Source organism: Ranitomeya imitator, chromosome 3 (genome assembly GCF_032444005.1).
Source record: "Ranitomeya imitator isolate aRanImi1 chromosome 3, aRanImi1.pri, whole genome shotgun sequence".
NCBI lineage: Eukaryota > Metazoa > Chordata > Amphibia > Anura > Dendrobatidae > Ranitomeya > Ranitomeya imitator.
This window is the reverse complement of record NC_091284.1, coordinates 170,934,545-170,960,825: the sequence shown is the minus strand read 5'-3', so window position 1 is coordinate 170,960,825 and position 26,281 is coordinate 170,934,545.

Here is a 26,281-nt window from a genome sequence, read left to right as displayed (position 1 = left end):
CTACACAAGAATGCACGAAAGAACGCACATCCCTCGACAAGGAAGGCCACCAAAAAGACCTGGCCACCAAGTCTCTAGTACCAAATATTCCAGGATGACCTGCCAACACAGAAGAATGGACCTCGGAGATGACTCTACTGGTCCAATTATCCGGAACAAACAGTCTTTCCGGCGGACAACGATCAGGTTTATCCGCCTGAAACTCCTGCAAAGCACGTCGCAAGTCTGGGGAGACAGCCGACAAAATCACCCCATCCCTAAGGATACCAGTGGGCTCAGAATTTCCAGGGGAGTCAGGCACAAAACTCCTAGAAAGAGCATCCGCCTTCACATTCTTTGAACCTGGCAGGTATGAAACCACAAAATTGAAACGGGAGAAAAACAGTGACCAATGAGCCTGTCTAGGATTCAGACGCTTGGCAGACTCAAGGTACATCAGATTTTTGTGATCAGTCAAGACCACCACACGATGTCTAGCACCCTCAAGCCAATGACGCCACTCCTCAAATGCACACTTCATGGCCAAAAGCTCCCGATTACCAACATCATAATTCCGTTCAGCGGGCGAAAATTTTCTAGAAAAGAACGCACATGGCTTCATCACTGAGCCATCGGAGCTTCTCTGTGACAAAACCGCCCCCGCTCCGATCTCGGAAGCATCAACCTCAACCTGAAAAGGAAGCGACGTATCCGGCTGACGCAACACAGGAGCAGAAGAAAACCGGCGCTTAAGTTCCTGAAAGGCCTCCACAGCCGCAGGAGAACAATCAGCAACATCAGCACCCTTCTTAGTCAAATCCGTCAAAGGCTTAACAACACTAGAAAAATTAGTTATGAAGCGACGATAAAAATTAGCAAAGCCCAAGAACTTCTGTAGACTCTTAAGAGATGTAGGCTGCGTCCAGTCACAAATAGCCTGAACCTTGACGGGATCCATCTCAATAGTAGAAGGGGAAAAAATATGCCCCAAAAAAGAAATCTTCTGGACTCCAAAGAGACATTTAGAACCTTTTACAAACAAAGAATTGGCCCGCAGGACCTGAAACACCTTCCTGACCTGCTGAACATGAGACTCCCAGTCATCAGAAAAAACCAAAACATCATCCAAATAGATGATAATAAATGTATCCAGATATTCACGGAAAATATCGTGCATAAAAGACTGGAAGACAGAAGGAGCATTAGAAAGTCCAAAAGGCATCACCAAATACTCGAAATTGGCCCTCAGGCGTATTAAATGCGGTTTTCCACTCATCACCCTGCCTTATCCGCACAAGATTATACGCACCCCGAAGATCAATCTTAGTGAATAGGGTTGAGCGAAACGGGTCGAACATTTTCAAAAGTCGCCGACTTTTGGCTAAGTCGGGGTTTCATGAAACCCGATCCGACCCCTGTGCGGGGTCGGCCATGCGGTACGCGACTTTCGCGCCAAAGTCGCGTTTCAATGACGCGAAAAGCGCCATTTCTCAGCCAATGAAGGTAAACGCAGAGTGTGGGCAGCGTGATGACATAGGTCCTGGTCCCCACCATCTTAGAGAAGGGCATTGCAGTGATTGGCTTGCTGTCTGCGACGTCACAGGGGCTATAAAGAGGCGTTCCCGCCGACCGCCATCTTACTGCTGCTGATCTGAGCTTAGGGAGAGGTTGCTGCCGCTTTGTCAGAAGCAGGGATAGCGTTAGGCAGGGTCCATTAACCACAAAACCGCTTGTGCTGCAGCGATTTGCACTGTCCAACACCACCCTCGGTGTGCAGGGACAGTGGAAGTTTTTTTTTTTTTTTTTTTCCCCTCAGCGCTGTAGCTCATTGGGCTGCCCTAGAAGGCTCCCTGATAGCTGCATTGCTGTGTGTACGCCGCTGTGCAAACCAACTGCTTTTTTCAAAGCACAAATCCTCTTGTTCCTTCCTTTCTGCACAGCTATCTTTTTTGTTTGTCCACACTTTTTATTTCATTTGTGCATCAGTCCACTCCTTATTGCTGCCTGCCATACCTGGCTGAGATTACTGCAGGCAGGGAGATAGTAGCTGCCTGCCATACCTGGCTGAGATTACTGCAGGCAGGGAGATAGTAATTGTAGGACATTCCCTGTTTTTTTTTTTTTTTTTTTTTTGGTGGGAGATTAAGATTGGCAATTTGGCATTTCTGCTAGAGTGCCATCCCTGTGTGTGCCATCTCTCTCACATAGTGGGCCATAGAAAGCCTTTTCATTTTTCTGTATTTTTTTTTGTGGGGTGTATAAATTCTCCCTGATAAAAATACAGTGGGAGATTAATATTGGCCTTTGGGCTTGTGTGCCAGTCCTGAGTGTGCCATCTCTCTCACAAATAGTGGGCCATAGAAAGCCTATTTATTTTTTTTTTTGGTTTTATAAATTCTCCCTGAAAAAAAGGGAGATTAATATTGGCCTCTGGGCTTGTGTGCCAGTCCTGAGCGTGCCATCTGTGCCAGCCCTGAGCGTGCCATCTCTCTCACAAATAGTGGGCCATAGAAAGCCTATTTAATTTTTTTTTTTGTTTTATAAATTTTCCCTGATAAAAGGGAGATTAATATTGGCCTCTGGGCTTGTGTGCCAGTTGTGAGCGTGCCATCTGTGCCAGTCCTGAGCGTGCCATCTCTCTCACAAATAGTGGGCCATAGAAAGCCTATTTAAATATTTTTTTGGTTTTATAAATTCTCCCAGAAAAAAAGGGAGATTAATATTGGCCTCTGGGCTTGTGTGCCAGTCCTGAGCGTGCCATCTGTGCCAGCCAGCCCTGAGCGTGCCATCTCTCTCACAAATAGTGGGCCATAGAAAGCCTATTTAATTTTTTTTTTTGTTTTATCAATTTTCCCTGAAAAAAGGGAGATTAATATTGGCCTCTGGGCTTGTGTGCCAGTTGTGAGCGTGCCATCTGTGCCAGTCCTGAGCGTCCCATCTCTCTCACAAATAGTGGGCCATAGAAAGCCTATTTTATTTTTTTTTTGGGTTTTAGAAATTCTCCCTGAAAAAAGGGAGATTAATATTGGCCTCTGGGCTTGTGTGCCAGTTGTGAGCGTGCCATCTGTGCCAGTCCTGAGCGTGCCATCTCTCTCACAAATAGTGGGCCATAGAAAGCCTATTTAAATATTTTTTTGGTTTTATAAATTCTCCCAGAAAAAAAGGGAGATTAATATTGGCCTCTGGGCTTCTGTGCCAGTCCTGAGCGTGCCATCTGTGCCAGTCCTGAGCGTCCCATCTCTCTCACAAATAGTGGGCCATAGAAAGCCTATTTTATTTTTTTTTTGGGTTTCAGAAATTCTCCCTGGAAAAAAAAAGGGAGATTAATATTGCCCTTTGGGCTTGTGTGCCAGTACTAAGCGTTCCATCTCTCTCTCTCTCTCAGTCAGTGGGCCATAGAACGCATATTTTTGGTTTTATTTGTTTTCTAAATTCTCCCTGAAAAAATCATTTTATTTTATTTGGTTTCTAAATTCTTCTTGATAAAATCATATTTTTTTTATTATTTTTATTTCTAAAGTCTCCCTGAAAAAAAAAAAAAAAAAACAACCAAAAAAACAGTGGGAGATTAATATTGGCCTTTCTGCTTGTGTGCCAGTCTTGACTCCTGGGTGTGCCATCTCTCTCTCTCTCTCTCTCTCTCTCTCTCTCTCCAATTGTGGTCCATAGAAAGCCTATATTTTTTTTCCTTGATTTGGGTTCTAAAATCTACCAGAGAAAATAACTACATCAATCATTGGTAGAAAAATATTGGCCTCTGGGTTTGTGTGCCACTCCTGACTCCTGTGTGCGTCATCTCTCAGTCAGTGGGCCATAGAACGCCTATTTTTGGTTTTATTTGTTTTCTAAATTCTCCCTGAAAAAATCATTTTATTTTATTTGGTTTCTAAATTCTTCCTGATAAAATCATATTTTTTTTATTATTTTTTTTTCTAAAGTCTCCCTGAAAAAAAAAAAAAAAAACAGTGGGAGATTAATATTGGCCTTTCTGCTTGTGTGCCAGTCTTGACTCCTGGGTGCGTCATCTCTCAGTCAGTGGGCCATAGAACGCCTATTTTTGGTTTTATTTGTTTTATAAATTCTCCCTGAAAAAATCATTTTATTTTATTTGGTTTCTAAATTCTTCCTGATAAAATCATATTTTTTTTATTATTTTTTTTTCTAAAGTCTCCCTGAAAAAAAAAAAAAAAAAACAACCAAAAAAAACAGTGGGAGATTAATATTGGCCTTTCTGCTTGTGTGCCAGTCTTGACTCCTGGGTGCGTCATCTCTCAGTCAGTGGGCCATAGAACGCCTATTTTTGGTTTTATTTGTTTTATAAATTCTCCCTGAAAAAATCATTTTATTTTATTTGGTTTCTAAATTCTTCCTGATAAAATCATATTTTTTTTATTATTTTTTTTTCTAAAGTCTCCCTGAAAAAAAAAAAAAAAAAAACAACCAAAAAAAACAGTGGGAGATTAATATTGGCCTTTCTGCTTGTGTGCCAGTCTTGACTCCTGGGTGTGCCATCTCTCTCTCTCTCTCTCTCCAATTGTGGTCCATAGAAAGCCTACATTTTTTTTCCTTGATTTGGGTTCCAAAATCTACCAGAGAAAATAACTCCATCAATCATTGGTAGAAAAATATTGGCCTCTGGGCTTGTGTGCCACTCCTGATTCCTGTGTGCGTCATCTCTCACTCAGTGGCCCATAGAAAGCATATAGTTTGTTACATTTGTTTTCTAAATTCTCCCTGCAAAAATCTATTTTTTTTTTTTGGGGGGTTTCTAAAGTGTTCCTGAAAAAAATAAAAATAAAAAAAAAATAATAGTGTGACATTAATATTAACATTTGTGCTTCAGTGACAGTCCTGCGTGTGGGGCATCTCTCTAATTTGCAGCCACCAAAAAAAGAGTGTGTAACATTGGGCCTGATTTTCGCTGTGGTCTCACCAACCTGTAAAGGGGTAGCTAAATCATACTGAAGTTATAGCTCACCGTGTAAGTTGTGTGACTGCAACAAATAACGTTAGTTTGGTTACGTTTTTAAAACAATGAGGAAGTCTAGTGGAAGAGGTCGTGGCCGGGGGCGTTCATTGTCAGCTGGTAATGAGGGTAGTGGTAGTGGTGGAGCATCAGGTGGTCGTGGGGGAAAAAATATTGCACCTAAGTCTGGAGCTGTGGAGCCAGGTTCGTCGTCCGGCTACACAAGGCCTCGAACGCTCCCTTTTCTGGGATTAGGAAAACCGCTTTTAAAGCCGGAGCAGCAAGAGCAAGTTTTGGCTTATCTTGCTGACTCAGCCTCTAGCTCTTTTGCCTCATCTCGTGAAACTGGTAAAAGTAAAAGCAGCGCGTCGTTAGTAGATGTTCACGGTCAGGGACAAGTCACTTCCTTGTCCTCTTCAGCAAAAACAACAACAGAGAAGAATGCAGCAGGCGACACAACGGGTTACTCCATGGAGCTCTTTACACATACCGTCCCTGGCTTAGAAAGTGAAGCAGTTAACAGTCCATGCCCATTACAAATTGAATCTGACATGGAGTGCACTGACGCACAGCCACAGCCAGACTACTATGCTGGTCCTTTGACTCAGACCACAACATTGCCCTCGCAGGGTGCTGATCAAGAATCAGACCCTGATGAGACTATGTTGCCCCATCACGAACGCTATACCACCGAACGACACGGTGACACAGACGAAGTTGCGCAGGAGGTACAAGAAGAGTTATTAGATGACCCAGTTCTTGACCCCGATTGGCAGCCATTGGGGGAACAGGGTGCAGGCGGCAGCAGTTCTGAAGCAGAGGAGGAGGAGGGGCCGCAGCAGGCATCAACATCGCCACAGGTTCCATCTGCCGGGCCCGTATCTTGCCCAAAACGCGTGGCAAAGCCAAAACCTGGTGGAGGACAGCGTGGCCATCCGGTTAAAGCTCAGTCTGCAATGCCTGAAAAGGTATCCGATGCTAGAAAGAGTGCAGTCTGGCATTTTTTTAAACAACATCCAATTGATCAGCGCAAAGTCATCTGTCAAAAATGTTCTACTTCCTTAAGCAGAGGTCAGAATCTGAAAAGTCTCAATACTAGTTGCATGCATAGACATTTAACCACCATGCATTTGAAAGCTTGGACTAACTACCAAACGTCCCTTAAGGTTGTTGCACCCTCGGCCAATGAAGCTAGTCATCAACGCAACATCCCTTCCGGCAGTGTAGGACCACCATTTAGCGCACCACCTGCTGTATCTGTGCAGGTATCTTTGCCAGGCCAAAGCAGTCAGGGTCAGGGAATCACCAGTTTCGTAGTAGGAAACACTGCATCTAGGGCACCGGCGGCAACAATACCATCTCCCACCGTCTCTCAGTCTGCCATGTCCACCGGCACCCCCGCTAGTTCCACGATCTCCAGCTCTCCAGTCCAGCTCACCCTACATGAGACTATGGTTAGAAAAAGGAAATACTTAGCCTCGCATCCGCGTACACAGGGTTTGAACGCCCACATAGCTAGACTAATCTCGTTAGAGATGATGCCCTACCGGTTAGTTGAAAGCGAAGCTTTCAAAGACCTGATGGACTACGCTGTACCACGCTACGAGCTACCCAGTCGACACTTTTTTTCCAGAAAAGCCATCCCAGCCCTCCACCAGCATGTTAAAGAGCGCATCGTCCATGCACTCAGGCAATCTGTGAGCACAAAGGTGCACCTGACAACAGATGCATGGACCAGTAGGCATGGCCAGGGACGTTACGTGTCCATCACGGCACACTGGGTAAATGTGGTGGATTCAGGGTCCACAGGGGACAGCAAGTTTGGGACAGTTCTGCCTAGCCCACGGTCTAGTAAACAGTTGTCTGTAGCCGTTCGCACCCCCTCCTCCTCCTCCTCCTCGTCCTCCTGCAGAAGCAAGAGCTCGTCCACAGACCGCAGTCGCACAAACACTCCATCCGCACCTGCCACTGTTGCACACCAGGTCTCCCATTATGGGGCAGCTACTGGCATACGTCAGCAGGCTGTATTGGCTATGAAGTGTTTGGGCGACAATAGACACACCGCGGAAGTTCTGTCCGAGTTCTTGCAGCAAGAAACGCAGTCGTGGCTGGGCACTGTAGATCTTGAGGCAGGCAAGGTAGTGAGTGATAACGGAAGGAATTTCATGGCTGCCATCTCCCTTTCCCAACTGAAACACATTCCTTGCCTGGCTCACACCTTAAACCTGGTGGTGCAGTGCTTCCTGAAAAGTTATCCGGGGTTATCCGACCTGCTCCTCAAAGTGCGTGGACTTTGCGCACATATCCGCCGTTCGCCTGTACACTCCAGCCGTATGCAGACCTATCAGCGTTCTTTGAACCTTCCCCAGCATCGCCTAATCATAGACGTTGCAACAAGGTGGAACTCAACACTGCACATGCTTCAGAGACTGTGCGAACAGAGGCGGGCTGTTATGTTTTTGTGGGAGGATACACATACACGGGCAGGCAGTAGGATGGCAGACATGGAGTTGTCAGGTGTGCAGTGGTCGAAGATTCAAGACATGTGTCAAGTCCTTCAGTGTTTTGAGGAATGCACACGGCTGGTTAGTGCAGACAACGCCATAATAAGCATGAGCATCCCCCTAATGCGTCTGCTGATGCAAAGTTTGACGCACATAAAGGATCAGGCGTCTGCACCAGAGGAAGAGGAAAGCCTTGATGACAGTCAGCGATTGTCTGGTCAGGGCAGTGTACATGACGAGGTACCGGGCGAAGAGGAGGTGGAGGATGAGGAGGATGATGGGGATGAGTATATTTTTAATGAGGAAGCTTTCCCGGGGGCACGGGAAATTGGTGGCGTGGCAAGGCCGGGTTCTGGTTTTTTGAGGGACACAAGTGACGTAGATTTGCCTGCAACTGCCCCTCAACCAAGCACAACCGCAGATTTGACAACGGGAACTTTGGCCCACATGGCGGATTATGCCTTGCGTATCCTCAAAAGGGACACACGCATTACAAAAATGATGAACGATGACGATTACTGGTTGGCCTGCCTCCTTGATCCTCGCTATAAAGGCAAATTGCAAAATATTATGCCACATGAGAACTTGGAACTAATATTAGCAACAAAACAATCAACTCTTGTTGACCGTTTGCTTCTGGCATTCCCTGCACACAGCGCCCGTGATCGTTCTCACACGAGCTCCAGGGGCCAGCAGACCAGAGGTGTTAGAGGGGCAGAAATCAGAAGTGGCGTTGGACAGAGGGGTTTTCTGACCAGGTTGTGGAGTGATTTTTCTATGACCGCAGACAGGACAGGTACTGCAGCATCAATTCAAAGTGACAGGAGACAACATTTGTCCAGTATGGTTACAAACTATTTTTCATCCCTTATCGACGTTCTCCCTCAACCGTCATTCCCATTTGATTACTGGGCATCCAAATTAGACACCTGGCCAGAATTGGCAGAATATGCATTGCAGGAGCTTGCTTGCCCGGCAGCTAGTGTCCTATCAGAAAGAGTATTCAGTGCTGCAGGTTCAATACTAACAGAAAAAAGGACTCGTCTGGCTACCCAAAATGTAGATGATCTAACCTTCATTAAAATGAACCACAACTGGATTTCAAAATCTTTTGCCCCACCCTGCCCGGCTGACACCTAGCTTTCCTATGAAAAGGTCTTGCCTGTGGACTATTCTGAATGACTTTTCCAATCTCGTAATTTTCTTCACCTGATTGTCCAGCATACGACATGTTTCCACCTCACGAAATGGCCAAACTCCCCACACGGGGCCGTGCTATCGCCACTTTGCGCTTGGACCCTTGAGAGTGCTGTTTGTCTGAAGAGGTGGGTGTGGCCGCTTTTGGTCGACGGCACTGCCACTGGGTCCCTCATAGTACAATAAAGTGTCTCTGGCGGTGGTGGTGCGCACCCAACGTCAGACACACCGTTGTAATATGAGGGGCCCTGTGCCTGTACCGCCGGCCACAAGACAGTTCCCCCCCCCAGCTCAAACAGTGCTCTACCACTAGCAAAATTATCTCTCACAGCTTCACCAATGTGTAGTCTAGCCGCTGACATCCTTCAATGCCTGGCACTGACAATACCATTGTTTTGACATTTTTGTTATGTTAGGCCTTCGAAGCCTGTCTGCGGTCCCTTCTTTCTACAACTACTACACTGACCAGGCCACTGCTGGCCGTGTTACCCTGGAACCAATTTAAAAGTGCCTACAGTCAGCCCAATTTTGTTATGTTAGGCCTTCGAAGACTGTCTGCCGTCACTCCTTCCACTAGACTTCCACTGACCATACACTGCTGCCCATGTACCCCTGGAACCAATTTAAAGTGCCTACAGCCAGCCCAATTTTGTTATGTTAGGCCTTCGAAGCCTGTCTGCGGTCACTCCTTCCACTAGACTTCCACTGACCAGACCACTGCTGCCCGTGTACCCCTGGAACCAATTTAAAAGTGCCTACAGCCAGCCCAAGTTTGTTATGTTAGGCCTTGGAAGCCTGTCTGCGGTCACTCCTTCCACTAGACTTCCACTGACCAGACCACTGCTGCCCGTGTACCCCTGGAACCAATTTAAAAGTGCCTACAGCCAGCCCAAGTTTGTTATGTTAGGCCTTGGAAGCCTGTCTGCGGTCACTCCTTCCACTAGACTTCCACTGACCAGACCACTGCTGCCCGTGTACCCCTGGAACCAATTTAAAAGTGCCTACAGCCAGCCCAAGTTTGTTATGTTAGGCCTTGGAAGCCTGTCTGCGGTCACTCCTTCCACTAGACTTCCACTGACCAGACCACTGCTGCCCGTGTACCCCTGGAACCAATTTAAAAGTGCCTACAGCCAGCCCAAGTTTGTTATGTTAGGCCTTGGAAGCCTGTCTGCGGTCACTCCTTCCACTAGACTTCCACTGACCAGACCACTGCTGCCCGTGTACCCCTGGAACCAATTTAAAAGTGCCTACAGCCAGCCCAAGTTTGTTATGTTAGGCCTTCTAAGCCTGTCTGCGGTCCATTCTTTCAACTACTACTACACTGACCAGGTCACTGCTGCCCGTGTACCCCTGGAACCAATTTAAAATTGCCTACAGCCAGCCCAATTTTTTTATTTTAGGCCTTCGATGCCTGTCTGCGGTCCATTCTTTCAACTACTACTACACTGACCAGGTCACTGCTGTCCGTGTACCCCTGGAACCAATTTAAAATTGCCTACAGCCATGTGTTATTATTTTAGGCCTTCGATGCCTGTCTGCGGTCACTCCTTCCACTAGGCCTCCACTGACCACACCACTGCTGTCCGTGTACCCCTGGAACCAATTTAAAATTGCCTACAGCCATGTGTTATTATTTTAGGCCTTCGATGCCTGTCTGCGGTCACTCCTTCCACTAGGCCTCCACTGACCACACCACTGCTGTCCGTGTACCCCTGGAACCAATTTAAAATTGCCTACAGCCAGCCCAATTTTTTTATTTTAGGCCTTCGATGCCTGTCTGCGGTCCATTCTTTCAACTACTACTACACTGACCAGGTCACTGCTGTCCGTGTACCCCTGTAACCAATTTAAAATTGCCTACAGCCATGTGTTATTATTTTAGGCATTCGATGCCTGTCTGCGGTCCATTTTTTCAACTACTACTACACTGACCAGGTCACTGCTGCCCGTGTACCCCTGGAACCAATTTAAAATTGCCTACAGCCATGTGTTATTATTTTAGGCCTTCGATGCCTGTCTGCGGTCACTCCTTCCACTAGGCCTCCACTGACCACACCACTGCTGCCCGTGTACCCCTGGAACCAATTTAAAATTGCCTACAGCCAGCCCAATTTTTTTATTTTAGGCCTTCGATGCCTGTCTGCGGTCCATTCTTTCAACTACTACTACACTGACCAGGTCACTGCTGCCCGTGTACCCCTGGAACCAATTTAAAATTGCCTACAGCCATGTGTTATTATTTTAGGCCTTCGATGCCTGTCTGCGGTCACTCCTTCCACTAGGCCTCCACTGACCACACCACTGCTGTCCGTGTACCCCTGGAACCAATTTAAAATTGCCTACAGCCATGTGTGGGCAGCACAGTGGCGCAGTGGTTAGCACTGCAGCCTTGCAGCGCTGGGGTCCTGGGTTCTAATCCCACCCAGGACAACATCTGCAAAGAGTTTGTATGTTCTCTCCGTGTTTGCGTGGGTTTCCTCCGGGCACTCCGGTTTCCTCCCACATTCCAAAGACATACTGATAGGGATTCTAGATTGTGAGCCCCATCAGGGACAGTGATGATAATGTGTGCAAAACTGTAAAGCGCTGCGGAATATGTTAGCGCTATATAAAAATAAAGATTATTTATTTATTATTTATTATGTGTTATTATTTTAGGCCTTCGATGCCTGTCTGCGGTCCATTCTTTCAACTACTACTACACTGACCAGGGCACTGCTGGCCGTGTACCCCTGGAACCAACATCAGAAAATATAAAAATAAGTATTTTGCTTATAAAAAAGAAAATACTGGTGAGATATCAAATGCAGACATTTTAACATTAAAAACAAACACACAACTCTAATCTGGTACAGTACTAAAAATGGCCACCAGCTACAATTACTTTCTCCTGCAAGTAGTTAACTGAAAGTTTTTTTAAATTGAAAACACACATATGGCATCCACCGAGTGTTGTCCTGTCGCGTCTTCTTTATATTATTGCCGAGAAGATGCAAAATAATGAAAATAATAAAATCATTAATTACCAAAATAATAGAGAAAGTCAACACCACATTGCAAATAAACATTCATTCCAAATAAAGAAGCAGGGCGCGTCCGAGGGTGAGTATATACCTAATAAGAATATAATCACCCTCGGACGCGCAATGCTTATTTCCAACAGCCTTCCTTCCTAAGAATCAGCCCTTCCGTCGTGTAGAGAGACGTTGTGTTACACTCCAAGGTGTTCCCCAGGTTGCCTTTCCTGAGCTTCGATCTTCCGGCTCTCGTTTAGTAGTTCTTGGAAACTACTCTGCATTAGGCCTTCAAATTGGGTATGGGGTGTAGAGAGATGGTGTGTTCCACTCCAAGGTGTTCCCCAGGTTGCCTTTCCTGAGCTTCGATCTTCCGGCTCTCGTTTAGTAGTTGTTGGAAACTACGCTGCATTAGGCCTTCAAATTGGGTATGGGGTGTAGCGAGAGGGTGTGTTACACTCCAAGGTGTTCCCCAGGTTGCCTTTCCTGAGCTTCGATCTTCCGGCTCTCGTTTAGTAGTTCTTGGAAACTACACTGCATTAGGCCTTCAAATTGGGTATGGGGTGTAGAGAGAGGGTGTGTTACACTCTAAGGTGTTCCCCAGGTTTCCTTGCCATTGCTTCGGTCTTCCGACTCTCGTTTAGTAGTTGTAGAAAAGTACACTGCATTAGGCCATACAAAATGGGTATGGGGTGGAGAGAGATGGTGTGTTACACTCCAAGGTGTTCCCCAGGTTGCCTTTCCTGAGCTTCTATCTTCAGGCTCTCATTAAATTGTGGTTAAATGGAACAACTGCATTTGGCGTACTAGTTGGTTTGGGGCCTACTATCGGTGTCTGCCACTCCTTGCTGTTCTCCTCCACTGAACAAAGCTGTGCCGCCTGTTTACTACGGTTGCCAATTTTGAACTGCATTTCGACTACTTACTGATTTGGCCCTACTCTCTGTGTCAGCCTCTCATTCCAGTTGTCCTCCACTGCAATGCCCCCTGGTTATTCCTGTGTTACCAATTTTGAACTGCATTTAGCCCACTTTCTTCTTTGGGCCTATATCTGTGTTTCCACTTCATCGTGCCCATTGCCCAGCCAGTGATAGATGAGTCTGCTGGTACATTGACCCATAACGCAACATTCCCCGTGCACGCTACACAACAACATTGTGACCCTGCTGAAAGTCAGGTTGCTCTTCCCGCATACCATACCACCTTACACGGGGACAAAGAGGAAGGTGCAGATGAAAGTGCAGGTTCCTTCATCAGGTGGGGGGAGGAATACTAGTTGGCGACGTCACTGGCACAGGGCCTCTCATAGTACGCAAAAGTGTTGCTGCCGGTGGGAGGCGCCCCCGCCGTGCAAACACACCGCTGTACTTTGAGGGGCCCTGTGCCAGTGCCAATGCCAACGAGTGGGCCCCCCCTGCTTGCTCAGGTTCACAGCACTTGCAAAGTTGAAATACTTACCTCTCCCTGCTCCACTGCCGTGACGTGGTCCAGATTTCCTGGGCCCACTAATTACTTGAACCAGCCCTACCCCCCACAACTTTAGCCAAATGACCCCCAATTTCAAATGCCTTCCAATTATTATAAGGTAAATTACGCTTGACAAGCTTCATTAAGAAGAATGGATGGTTTTGACATTAAAATGGCCACTCTAGGTGTTTTCCTGGCCCCCACTCACTGCCGACTATGCTGCCCCATTGACTTGCATTGGGTTTCGTGTTTCGGTCGATCCCGACTTTACGTCATAATCGGCCGATTTCACTCGACCCGACTTTGGACATAGTCGGGTTTCGCAAAACCCGGCTCGACTCTAAAAAGGTCAAGGTCGCTCAACTCTATTAGTGAACCATTTAGCCCCCTTAATGCGAGCGAACAAATCAGTCAACAATGGCAAAGGATACAGATATTTGACTGTAATCTTATTCAAAAGATGATAATCTATGCAAGGCCTCAAGGAACCATCTTTTTTGGCCACGAAAAAAAAACCTGCTCCCAAAGGGGACGAAGATGGACGGATATGTCCCTTTTCCAAGGACTCCTTAACATAATTCCGCATAGCAGTATGCTCTGGCACTCACAGATTGAACAAACGACCTTTAGGGAATTTACTGCCAGGAATCAAATCTATAGCACAATCGCAATCCCTGTGAGGAGGAAGCGAACTGAGCTTAGGCTCCTCAAAAACCTCCCGATAATCAGACAAAAATACCGGAACCTCAGAAGGAGTAGATGAAGCGATAGAAATCAGAGATGCATCATCATGAACCCCCTGACATCCCCAGCTTAACACAGACATTGTTTTCCAGTCCAGGACTGGGTTATGAGTTTGTAACCATGGCAAACCAAGCACTAAGACATCATGTAAATTATACAGTACCAGGAAGCGAATCACCTCCTGATGAACGGGAGTCATACGCATGGTCACTTGTGTCCAGTACTGAGGTTTATTCATAGCCAAAGGTGTAGAGTCAATTCCTTTCAAAGGAATAGGAACTTCCAGAGGTTCCAGTCTAAACCCACAGCGATTGGCAAATGACCAATCCATAAGACTCAGGGCAGCGCCTGAATCCACATAGGCATCGACGGAAATGGATGATAATGAACAAATCAAAGTCACAGACAGAATGAACTTAGACTGTAAAGTACCAATGGCAACAGACTTATCAACCTTTTTTGTGCGTTTAGAGCATGCTGATATAACATGAGCTGAATCACCACAATAAAAACACAATCCATTTTTCCGCCTATAATTTTGCCGTTCACTTCTGGACTGAATTCTATCACATTGCATTATCTCAGGTGCCTGTTCAGAAGACACCGCCAAATGGTGCACAGGTTTGTGCTCCCGTAAACGCCGATCAATCTGAATAGCCATAGTCATGGACTCATTCAGACCTGTAGGCGCCGGGAACCCCACCATAACATCTTTAATGGCCTCAGAAAGGCCATCTCTGAATTTTGCAGCCAGAGCGCACTCATTCCACTGAGTAAGCACCGACCATTTCCGAAATTTCTGACAATATATTTCTGCTTCATCTTGCCCCTGAGAGAGAGCCAATAAAGCTTTTTCAGCCTGAATCTCTAGGTTAGGTTCCTCATAGAGCAAACCCAATGCCAGAAAAAACGCATCCACATTGAGCAACGCAGGATCCCCTGGTGCCAATGCAAATGCCCAATTCTGAGGGTCACCCCGCAGGAAAGATATAACAATCTTGACCTGCTGAGCAGGGTCTCCAGAGGAGCGAGATTTCAAGGAAAGAAACAACTTGCAATTGTTCACAAAAATTCAGAAAACTAGATCTATCTCCAGAAAAAAACTCTGGGATAGGAATTCTAGGTTCAGACATAGGAGTATGTACAACAAAATCTTGTATATTTTGAACCTTAGCAGCAAGATTATTCAGGCTGGAAGCCAAACTCTGGACGTCCATGATAAACAGCTGAGGTCAGAGCCATTCAAGGATTAAGAGGAGGAAAGAAGCAGCCAAGCTGCAATTAAGGCTAGGCAGCAAACACTGAGGAGGGAGAAAAAAAAAAAAAAAACTTCCTCAGACTACTTTTCCTCCTACTTCAGCCAAAACGATGACCAATTTTTTGTGGCCGGCTATACTGTCATGATCCCAATGGCAGGGGATCACAAAAGGACAAGCACAAAAACAAAACAAGCTCTAGGGTGATGGAACCTGAGCTGACCGCGATCCTGAACCTAAACACACAACTAGCAGTAGCCGGGGAACGTGCCTACGATGATTCCTAGACGTCTCGCGCCAGCCGAAGGATTAACTTCCCCTATTAGAAGAAACACAGACCTCACTTGCCTCCAGAGAAACACCCCACAGAAATAGCAGCCCCCCACATGTAATAACGGTGAAATGAGAGGAAAACACATACGTAGTTATGAAAATAGAATCAGCAAAAATGAGGCCCGCTAAAGCTAGATAGCAGAGGATACAAAAGTGAACTGCGTGGTCAGCGAAAAACCCTTCAAAAAACCATCCTGAAATTACTTGAACTCATGTGCCAACTCATGGAACATGAGGAGTAATTTCAGCCCACTAGAGCAACCAGCAGCAAGGAATCACATATCTGCAAGCTGGACTAAGACAAAAATTAAGCAAACGTGGAACAGGAAAATCAAAACTTAGCTTGTCCTGAAGATAACAGACGCAGGTAGCAGAGGTAAAAAGACACACTGATTACATTGATAGCCGGCGAGGAAATGACAAAAAAGCCAGGTTAAATAGGAAACTCCCATAACCTGATGGAACAGGTGGACACCAGAGACCGCAGAGAACACAAGTCACCCAGTACCATCAGTAACCACCAGAGGGAGCCCAAAAACAGAACTCACAACAAGTATGGGAGTGGGAGACCCTGAATGTGCGGTTGGAAAGGTACGAGGCGATCCAGGATAGGGCGAGGTCTTTGATGCCAAAGGAGGAGAGCATCTGCAGTAGGAGGCAGTGGTCAACTGTGTCGAAAGCAGAGGACAGGTCTAGAAGGAGGAGTACAGAGTATTGTCCAGTAGCTTTGGCGGTAAGTAGGTCGTTAGTGATTTTGGTCAGGGCAGTCTCAGTTGAGTGATGGGGGCGGAAACCAGATTGTAGATTGTCGTACAACAAGTTAGATGAGAGGTGGGAGTTAAGGCTAGTTGAGTAGGAAGTTAGTTCAGATATACCCAGGGCGCCTGAAGTGTCCACATGGGCTATAGGCCCTTGATGACTTGGCAGCCGCGTAACGTTATGCAGCGAAAGTGCGAGTTATCCACAGCTTTTGGACATTGATTCAGTGAACTAGAACAGCAGCCAATATGTGGCGACGCACCGCTTGGGTGGAGGCTCTTAGCGCCGGAGTCAGACGGGCTGAGGAACAGAAGGATGCTGTAACTTCACCGGGAGTAGTACAGACGGGCCGGATGCTGTTCTAGAGGCAACTAAACCAGGTGGTTGATGATTTCAAGCCTGGTTCGAAACAGGCAGAAGGACTTGTCATCATGGTAAGGTTAGGCAAGGAAAAAGCTGGAAGGAAGCCTAAGACAGTCTGGTCTGGGTTCGTGCCCTGTGGAAGTGTCAGCACAGTAGGGAAAGCTGAGGAAGCATGTTAAGATTGATGTGTCAGTAATGATGTGCCAACTGTGGATATATTATGCTAAATTGTCAGTAAAGAGACCGTTCAAGTTACCATGATCTGTATCTCAGTTATTTGGAGTTACCTCAAAGAGTGGCTATCGCCACCTGGGAAGTGGCTGGTGGGACCTGAACCTGGAGACGCAGGTATGCTGAACAATGGACTTTGCTTTTCTGTGGGGGAAAGCCGGGATGCCGATGCTCTAGCATCCCTGGCCATGACTATAGTCCTTGCCGACTTCTACACTTGTGTGCCACTGGCCATTTTCTGACACGTCCTTTTATTCACACTAGACTATAGCCTTTTCTCTACCTCATAATCTACAGTGCAGTTTCACTTTTTTACACTTTTGGCCTCTTGTTTTGGCTACCTCAGTACTATCTAGCCACTCATATGATTGACACCAGTCCTGCTTTGTGAGGCACACCTCCATTGCACACATCTTTGTTCCCCAGTGGTTTCAGGTAATGTATACACACCGATATGCTCGTATATGACTTTTTATCTTGGATTATTACTATCCACTATTTCTTGTGATATCTACCTAATGTCAATATATAGCCTATTACTTATATGAAACATCTCATTTTCATTTAGTGGTCCAGGTTTTGTTTTTTTTATTTTAACCTCTTGTATATTAATTATTGTTTCCTATCTAAGTGCAAGCACTTCTTAGTGTCACGCTCACGCCCTGACTGGTGGGCGTGAGCTCGGGGGTTTGTGGCCCCACTGTGCCACAAACCAGACTACCCTGGAAGGGGCGTGACTATGACAGCTGCCTGGGTTTTCACTAGAGCCTCTGATGGTGAGGTCAGGCTTGTGCAGCAGGCAGCTGCCAGGTGCTACTCCAGGGTGGTGTTGGCTGTGGCTGCTGATCCCACTTGGGAGACAGGAACACCAGGATTGGTGCGGGCATTAGGCAGGACTGGCAGAAGAGCACGGCTGGAACTCAGACGAGTAGGCTGGCAGAGACACGGCAGAGAACACAGGACTGGCTAGGACAGCAGGAACACAGGACTGGAAGGCAGGGCAGGAACACAGGATTGGGAGGCACTGCAGAGAACACAGGACTGGAAGGCAGGGCAGGAACGGCAGGACTGGCAGGAACACAAGATTGGTTGATGTGGTATATGAAGGAACAGGTAGGGGCCTGTTCACACTGGAGGTGCAGGTACAGATATGTAGTTTGGAGGAACAGGTAGGGACCTGTTCACACTGGAGGTGCAGGTACAGATATGTAGTTTGGAGGAACAGGTAGGGACCTGTTCACACTGGAGGTGCAGGTACAGATATGTAGTTTGGAGGAACAGGTAGGGACCTGTTCACACTGGAGGTGCAGGAACAGATATGAAATATGAAGGAACAGGTAGGGACCTGTTCACACTGGAGGTGCAGGTACACATATGTAGTTTGGAGGAACAGGTAAGTACCTGTTCACACTGGAGGTGCAGGAACAGATATGAAATATGAAGGAACAGGTAGGGACCTGTTCACACAGGAGGTGCAGGAAAGGAAACAAGCAGAAAGGAATGAGGTATGAAGAAACAGGTAGGGACCTGTTCACACAGGAGAGGAGTGCAAGACTGCAGAAAGGAGTGGAAAAGCAGCAAGAGATAGCGTAGCAACAAAAGCTTAGCAGAGTCACAAAGAATGTGGAGAGAAGCTGCAGCAAGAGATACTGCAGAAGCTAAGCAGAGTGGAACCGCAAGGATTGCAGAGAGGAACTGCAGCAAAAGGTTTCTGCAGCAACGGGAGCGGAGCAGAGTAGAACGGAGCAGAACCGCAGGAGTGCGGAGCAGCGGCAAAGCCACCAAGATACAGAGCAGGCAGAGCCGCAAGAGTGCGGAGTGTAAGCAGACTGAGAACACAAGGAAAGACACAGCAGGGAAGGAAGCCACAGACAAGAAGACCGAGATAATACTAAGTACAGACAAGGCAAAGGAACAAGACACAAGGACAAAGACACAGGGACCAGGATATTCTGCCTCCTGGGGGGCAGACTACAAGATCAAGGCAATAGCACAGAGAAAAGCCTCCAGAGAGGGACTAACTTAGAGCAAGGCCAGGCAAACTCAGCAGCTAAACACAAACTGAGCTAACACATTGCACAGGCCCAGAGCACAGGGTGGAGCTGCACTATATACAGGAGGCCTCTTGATAATTGGTCAGGAACAGATTAGACAGATGCACCTGATTCCTATAAGAACCAGAGAGTTCAGGTGCCGGCCCCCTATACACATAGCCATGAGGCATGCAGAGAGCAGTGACACAGAACATGGAGCTGGCATGAAACAGAAACCACATCATGACCTGGAGCAGTGGGTAAGATAGTGTGAGAGATGTGAGGCCATGCTGTGATGCCAGCAGAGTTGTTACAGTACCCCCCCCCCCCCTTTACGGCCCCTCTTCTTCAAGCCCGCCAGAATAACTTGTAGAAGAAGGATAGGAGCACACATAGTCAGAGCCATCACAACATTCCCCTGGTAGAATGAGGTATATGAGACATTTTGAGATCTCAGGTTGCCCAGTCTCTTTGAGTCCAGTAAGATCAGCTTCCCACACAGAAGATGCAAGGGCCAGGACTTCTTTCACCTGGTTAATTGAAAGCAGGGACTTGGAAGCTTGCGATTTGACCACAACATAATGTGATTCCTTGGAAACTGAAGACACGTTCACTGGATCCAACTTAAGCCCATCATTACAAGAAAATTGGACCTTCTCCTTTAGACCGGTGGGAAGCAGAGATGAGAATACTTCTGTCTTGGGATCTTCACCAAATAGCCAGATGGAAACTGGAGGCATACATACAGGAAACATCTTCAGCCTGGTACCCTGAAAAAACTGGACCTCCTCTACTAGATTAGAGGATGAGTAAGTCTCTGTCTTAGTAGCAAGTAGCCACTTGGAAGCAGAAGGCATACATTCAGGAAGCCCCATCAGCTTGTTACTCAGACAAAACTGGACCATTTCTTCCTCCGGACTGGTGAAGAACAGAGATGCAAGAGCTTCAGCTTCAACTTCTTCATCCACCTGCCACATGGAATCTGAAGGCATCATTACAGGAAGCATCTTCTTCCCAAAGTTCAGAGAAAATTTTTTAAGTGACAGGGATGTTCCTGGGAACTGGTCACTGGTATTGTCACTGGAGGTGTGCGGAGAGGACGCCACTGCTTTCTTTACTTCAGTGAGGTTAGCACACCGTGACTCAATAGCCAGCTGATTAGGTGGTGAAGATATCAACACTGTAGATTGACCTTGCAGTTTAGGAACAAGAAACTTCTGGAGACTTGATAGCTCCAAACACAGAACCACGCTGGGTCTTCGGACCGGAACAGGCAGCAGAGTATCAGGTTCAGAACGACCGACGGGCGGACTGGTCAACAAGTGGAAAACAAATCTCTCCGCATATAATGCTCCGATTTGGAGCTGTAGTTGTCCCTTCAACACTGGACTGTTCATAAGTAGGGCTCGAGCATTACCAAACACCTTCACAGGATTCTGGAGAAGTGGAACAGGAACCACACTTAGACTCCGTCTGGTTAGCAGCTTGAATATATCTGCAGGGCTGAAGCTCCCACAAGGCACCGGAACAGTCACAGACTTAAGCGGAAGGGAATTATTCTCACCAAGGGCAGTCTCTCCTACTGGCCCGAGGTTTTGGAGCTTTAGATCCCCTGGACAGAGGCTATCCAGGTGTCCCTCACAACAGCAGCGACATAGTAAGCCCTTCTTACGACTGGTCTTAGACTGGTGCTTTGCCAGTCCACTCTTGACAGTCTTTTTGGGTTCTATTTGAGTAGCTGCTTTAACGGGTAGAGGAACTGGAGGATCACAGACGGTCATGGCTTGACGTGGAGGTTTCTTCACGGGTTTCGCCCGTCTGGAGCGCCTCTCGGATCTACTGTAGATGGGGAAGACATCACAGGAGCAGCAGGACGAGGTATGTTGCAGACTCTACGGAAGGCCACCAGGAAGGCCCCAAGACTCATGACGATAGGATCCCCTGATTCCCAGAGGGGACAAATCCATAATAAAGCATCTCCTGCTAGGTAGGACATGATGTAGCCCACCTTAATCTGGTCAGAGGGAAAACAAGCTGCATTTTGCAGGATGTAGCGCAAGCACTGTTCCAGGAAGCTTTGGCATTCATCTGGATTCCCATAGAACCTAGGTGGGTCTGCTGGGTTGTGCTTTTCCTCATAGGCCCGAAGTTGATTGTAGAGAGCGTTTGAAATTATGATTGGGCCCGAGGTCTCCTCAATTGGAACGACACAGGGCGGAACAAATTCTTCAGCTTGCTCATACTGGTAGAGAGAAAGTTCATCATGCTCTGAGAGCGGTAGGACATGGGATACAGCGGAGGCCATGGCCTGTGCAAACTGTCACACTCACGCCCTGACTGGTGGGCGTGAGCTCGGGGGGCCACAAACCAGACTACCCTGGAAGGGGCGTGACTATGACAGCTGCCTGGGTTTTCACTGGAGCCTCTGATGGTGAGGTCAGGCTTGTGCAGCAGGCAGCTGCCAGGTGCTACTCCAGGGTGGTGTCTGGCTGTGGCTGCTGATCCCACTTGGGAGACAGGAACACCAGGATTGGTGCGGGCATTGTGCAGGACTGGCAGAAGAGCACGGCTGGAATTCAGACGAGTAGGCTGGCAGAGACACGGCAGAGAACACAGGACTGGCTAGGACAGCAGGAACACAGGACTGGAAGGCAGGGCAGGAACGGCAGGAACACAGGATTGGGAGGCACTGCAGAGAACACAGGACTGGAAGGCAGGGCAGGAACGGCAGGACTGGCAGGAACACAGGATTGGTTGATGTGGTATATGAAGGAACAGGTAGGGGCCTGTTCACACTGGAGGTGCAGGTACAGATATGTAGTTTGGAGGAACAGGTAGGGGCCTGTTCACACTGGAGGTGCAGGTACAGATATGTAGTTTGGAGGAACAGGTAAGGACCTGTTCACACTGGAGGTGCAGGAACAGATATGAAATATGAAGGAACAGGTAGGGACCTGTTCACACAGGAGGTGCAGGAAAGGAAACAAGCAGAAAGGAATGAGGTATGAAGAAACAGGTAGGGACCTGTTCACACAGGAGAGGAGTGCAAGACTGCAGAAAGGAGTGGAAAAGCAGCAAGAGATAGCGTAGCAACAAAAGCTGAGCAGAGCCACAAAGAATGTGGAGAGAAGCTGCAGCAAGAGATACTGCAGAAGCTAAGCAGAGTGGAACCGCAAGGATTGCAGAGAGGAACTGCAGCAAAAGGTTTCTGCAGCAACGGGAGCGGAGCAGAGTAGAACGGAGCAGCGGCAAAGCCACCAAGATACAGAGCAGGCAGAGCCGCAAGAGTGCGGAGTGTAAGCAGACTGAGAACACAAGGAAAGACACAGCAGGGAAGGAAGCCACAGACAAGAAGACCGAGATAAGACTAAGTACAGACAAGGCAAAGGAACAAGACACAAGGACAAAGACACAGGGACCAGGATATTCTGCCTCCTGGAGGGCGGACTACAAGATCAAGGCAATAGCACAGAGAAAAGGCTCCAGAGAGGGACTAACTCAGAGCAAGGCCAGGCAAACTCAGCAGCTAAACACAAACTGAGCTAACACATTGCACAGGCCCAGAGCACAGGGTGGAGCTGCACTATATACAGGAGGCCTCTTGATAATTGGTCAGGAACTGATTAGACAGATGCACCTGATTCCTATAAGAACCAGAGAGTTCAGGCACCGGCCCCCTATACACATAGCCATGAGGCATGCAGAGAGCAGAGACACAGAACATGGAGCTGGCATGAAACAGAAACCACATCATGACCTGGAGCAGTGGGTAAGATAGTGTGAGAGATGTGAGGCCATGCTGTGATGCCAGCAGAGTTGTTACACTTAGCATGTAGTGCTACTGCTTACCATGCTTGTTTAATAAAGGTATTTTTATCCTTACCTTATTCGTCACATTTCCTTTGGACCGCAGGTGCGGTGCATCCTCTCTTGGTTCTCAGTATCTTCCTGAATGGTTGACCATTCGCCCTCCAGCAAATATGTATCACTTATCCCACATCGAGGTCTATCTAACGTATTTTTCTCAGGTGATGTATATTATTTGCTACGATCAGTATGTGTTCCTCTAATATGCAAATATATGAATGGGCAGGACAGAGATCTTTCTAAGGACGGTTTTACATCTAGGTCTGCAACAATGGCAAGTAGCGGCAGCCAATTGGTCCAAGGATAGTAATAGTCTGGAGATAACTCATTGACTTCTTTTCTTGGCATGTTCTGTGATCTGTACAGAGATTATTGGGCACAGAGGGGGAGGAGGTAAGCGCTAGCCACAACCTCTTTTTCCACAGGCCAAATGCAGCTAAGAAAAATACGCAGATCTGCACTGCCTCAATTAATAACATTAGTCCAAGTGCAATCAGATTTTTTTCATCGGATTACACTTGTCCATTTTATACGCTTGTGTGAGCGAACCCTAACACAAAGCATAATACGCCAGTCATTTATTAGACATCTTTGTAAGACCGGTGTCACACTTGCAACTGCAATGCGAGTCCCTCACCTCAATACCCGGCAATGCCACCTAAAGCAGGAGCCACATACTTAGGGGCTCTCCCTGCTGGTTTGTACATGGAAAGCCCGATGCTAAGTGTTTGGAAAATCGGAAGCACTCATTGTAGCCAGAACTTGCAAACTCCAGGCAAATATTGGTTAAAGTTGAACCCAGGACCTCAGTATTGGAGGTAAAAAAAGATAGCCATTCTGCCCTTTTTTTTGCCCAAGTGCCATTTACAATCTTCAGTTTTCGTGAAAGAATGCATGCCACGTCTTCAGATTCCTAAAGGCTTCTCAGCATTGTTACGTCGCCTGTGTTTGCCTCCTTCCCTCACCAGCCTCATATGAAGCGCAGCTGACCAGCTAGAGCCAGCACTATCTAGAACTGGGTAACAAACCAACCTTCTCCTTTCTTCATTCATGCATCAGCCTCACTATTTGGAAGCTCCTGTGTCTTCAGGCCATACATAACTTACATTAGCATGCACAGTCCAATGTCAGGCACTAGAGCACAAAAAAAATAAAAAAAAAGCCATGAAAAATAAAAGCGTCACATCATCTCTGTATAGAACATAAATCTGCTACTAATTGCCACAGGGCAGGAGATAAACAAGAGTAGTGGTGATGTGCATGCTCGTAAACCAACAGATACACAATGTTCTGCTGATCATTCTTAGGGACGGCGAAAGGAAGAGAAAATGTACTGATTATTTAAGGGGGAAAAAAGGAATTGCGATTTTCAGTTTTGATTGTGGATGTTGATTAACCGTTACACATCACTCGTGCAGATGAATGGATTAAACGTCCATGTGCAAAACGGGTAGCATACAGAGTACTGACCTATACAAGCCTATGTGCTAGTTTAGTAGCTCACATGAACGTTTTTACACACGAACTGATGTAAAATCGCAGCATACACTGCTTTGATCCGTATTTTGGATCTCGCCTATTGCACAAAAACAGATCACAGGCTACCATCCGTATGTAAGGCATTTCTAATGGACCCATTACAATTATTAATATAGAAAACTGTATTTGGCCTTATTGTTTATTAAATTGTTCATATAAAAACAGATATCATATGGACGTCAGTGGCTATAAAATATGGACTTATGTGCAGGATACAGAGTTAAAAAAATGTCCTTACAGTTTGCAAACAATAAATATGGATGAAAAAGCATTTGTTTTTTTCTGGATGAAAAATGGAAAAATTTGCTATCGCTCGTTTGAACCCAACCTAGGACTAGACTGATATTAAACTTTCTCAACATTTTTATTATATCAAGCAGTTCAAATAAACTTACTGTATGACCATGTTCACACAGGTGAAAACGCTGCATTTTACAGTGCTGACTTTTTTCTGCAATGGTCTGCACCAAAATAAAAAATAGGAAGCTTCTCTGATTATTGCTGTTTTGCAGTATGTTTCACTGCTATTTCTCCTTTTTCATGTATTGTATTTTTGCATGTTTTTTTTTTTCATGCACCCCATAAAACTCTGTAGGGAAAAACACACCAAAAACTGCTTTAAATGAACTGTGGGCTTGAGTTTTAGGCTGGAGTCACACTCGGCGTAAGACAATACGGTCCGTATATTACGGCCGTAATACGCTGAAAAGTCCCCAAAATAGTGGTCCGTAGCTCCTCCGTAGGCAGGGTGTTTCAGCGTTTTTTGCGCATGGCATCCTCCGTATGTAATCCGTATGGCATCCGTACTGCGTGTTTTTCTCGCAGGCTTGCAAAACCAACATACGGCTATACAAGGGATCCATGTGTAAAAAAAAAAAAAAAAACATATATACTGTCTATATATATATATATATATATATATATGTCAGTAGACACATATATGTATATATATTATTACTTCATACAGCGCTAGATAGCTTTAAAGCCGGTAATTCAATTGCCGGCTTTTTCTTTCTCCTTCCTAAAACCCAACATGATATGAGACATGGTTTACATACAGTAAACCATCTCATATCACCTTTTTTTTGCATATTCCACACTACTAAAGTTAGTAGTGTGTATATGCAAAATTTGGCCGTTCTAGCTATTAAATTAAAGGGTTAAATGGCGGAAAAAATTGGCGTGGGCTCCCGCACAATTTTCTCCGCCAGAGTAGTAAAGCCAGTGACTGAGGGCAGATATTAATAGCCTGGAGAGGGTCCATGGTTATTGGTCCCCCCTGGCTAAAAACATCTGCCCCCAGCCACCCCAGAACAGGCACATCTGGAAGATGCGCCTATTCTGGCACTTGGCCACTCTCTTCCCATTCCCGTGTAGCGGTGGGATATGGGGTAATGAAGGGTTAATGCCACCTTGCTATTGTAAGGTGACATTAAGCCAAATTAATAATGGAGAGGCGTCAATTATGACACCTATCCATTATTAATCCAATACTAGTAAAGGGTTAAAAAATACATCAGGTTTTTGCCATCAGGCACAATTCGACGAGTTTTGAAAAAAAACGGGTCCGGCGGAAAAAACGGATCTGGTGGAAAAAAACTGATCCGGTGGAAAAAAACGGATCCGGCGGAAAAAAAGCATCCTGCAGAAAAAAACAGATCCGGTGGAAAAAAAACAGATCTGGCGGAAAAAACGGATCCGGCGTAAAAAAACAAATCCAGTGGAAAAAAACAGATCCTGCCGAAAAAAAACGGATCCGGTGGAAAAAACGGATCCGGCGGAAAAAAACGGATCCGTTTTTTTCAATACTAGCCGGATTGTGCCTGACGGCAAAAACATGATGTGTGAAAGCAGCCAGATATATGGATGGATACATCTTATGTATCTATAGATATATCTATCTATAAATATATCTATAGATAGATATATCCATAGATATACAATAGAAAGGCCGATGTTTCTAAGGCTACTTTCACACTTGCGTTTTTAGCAATCCGTCGCAATCCGTCGTTTTGGGAAAAAACGGATC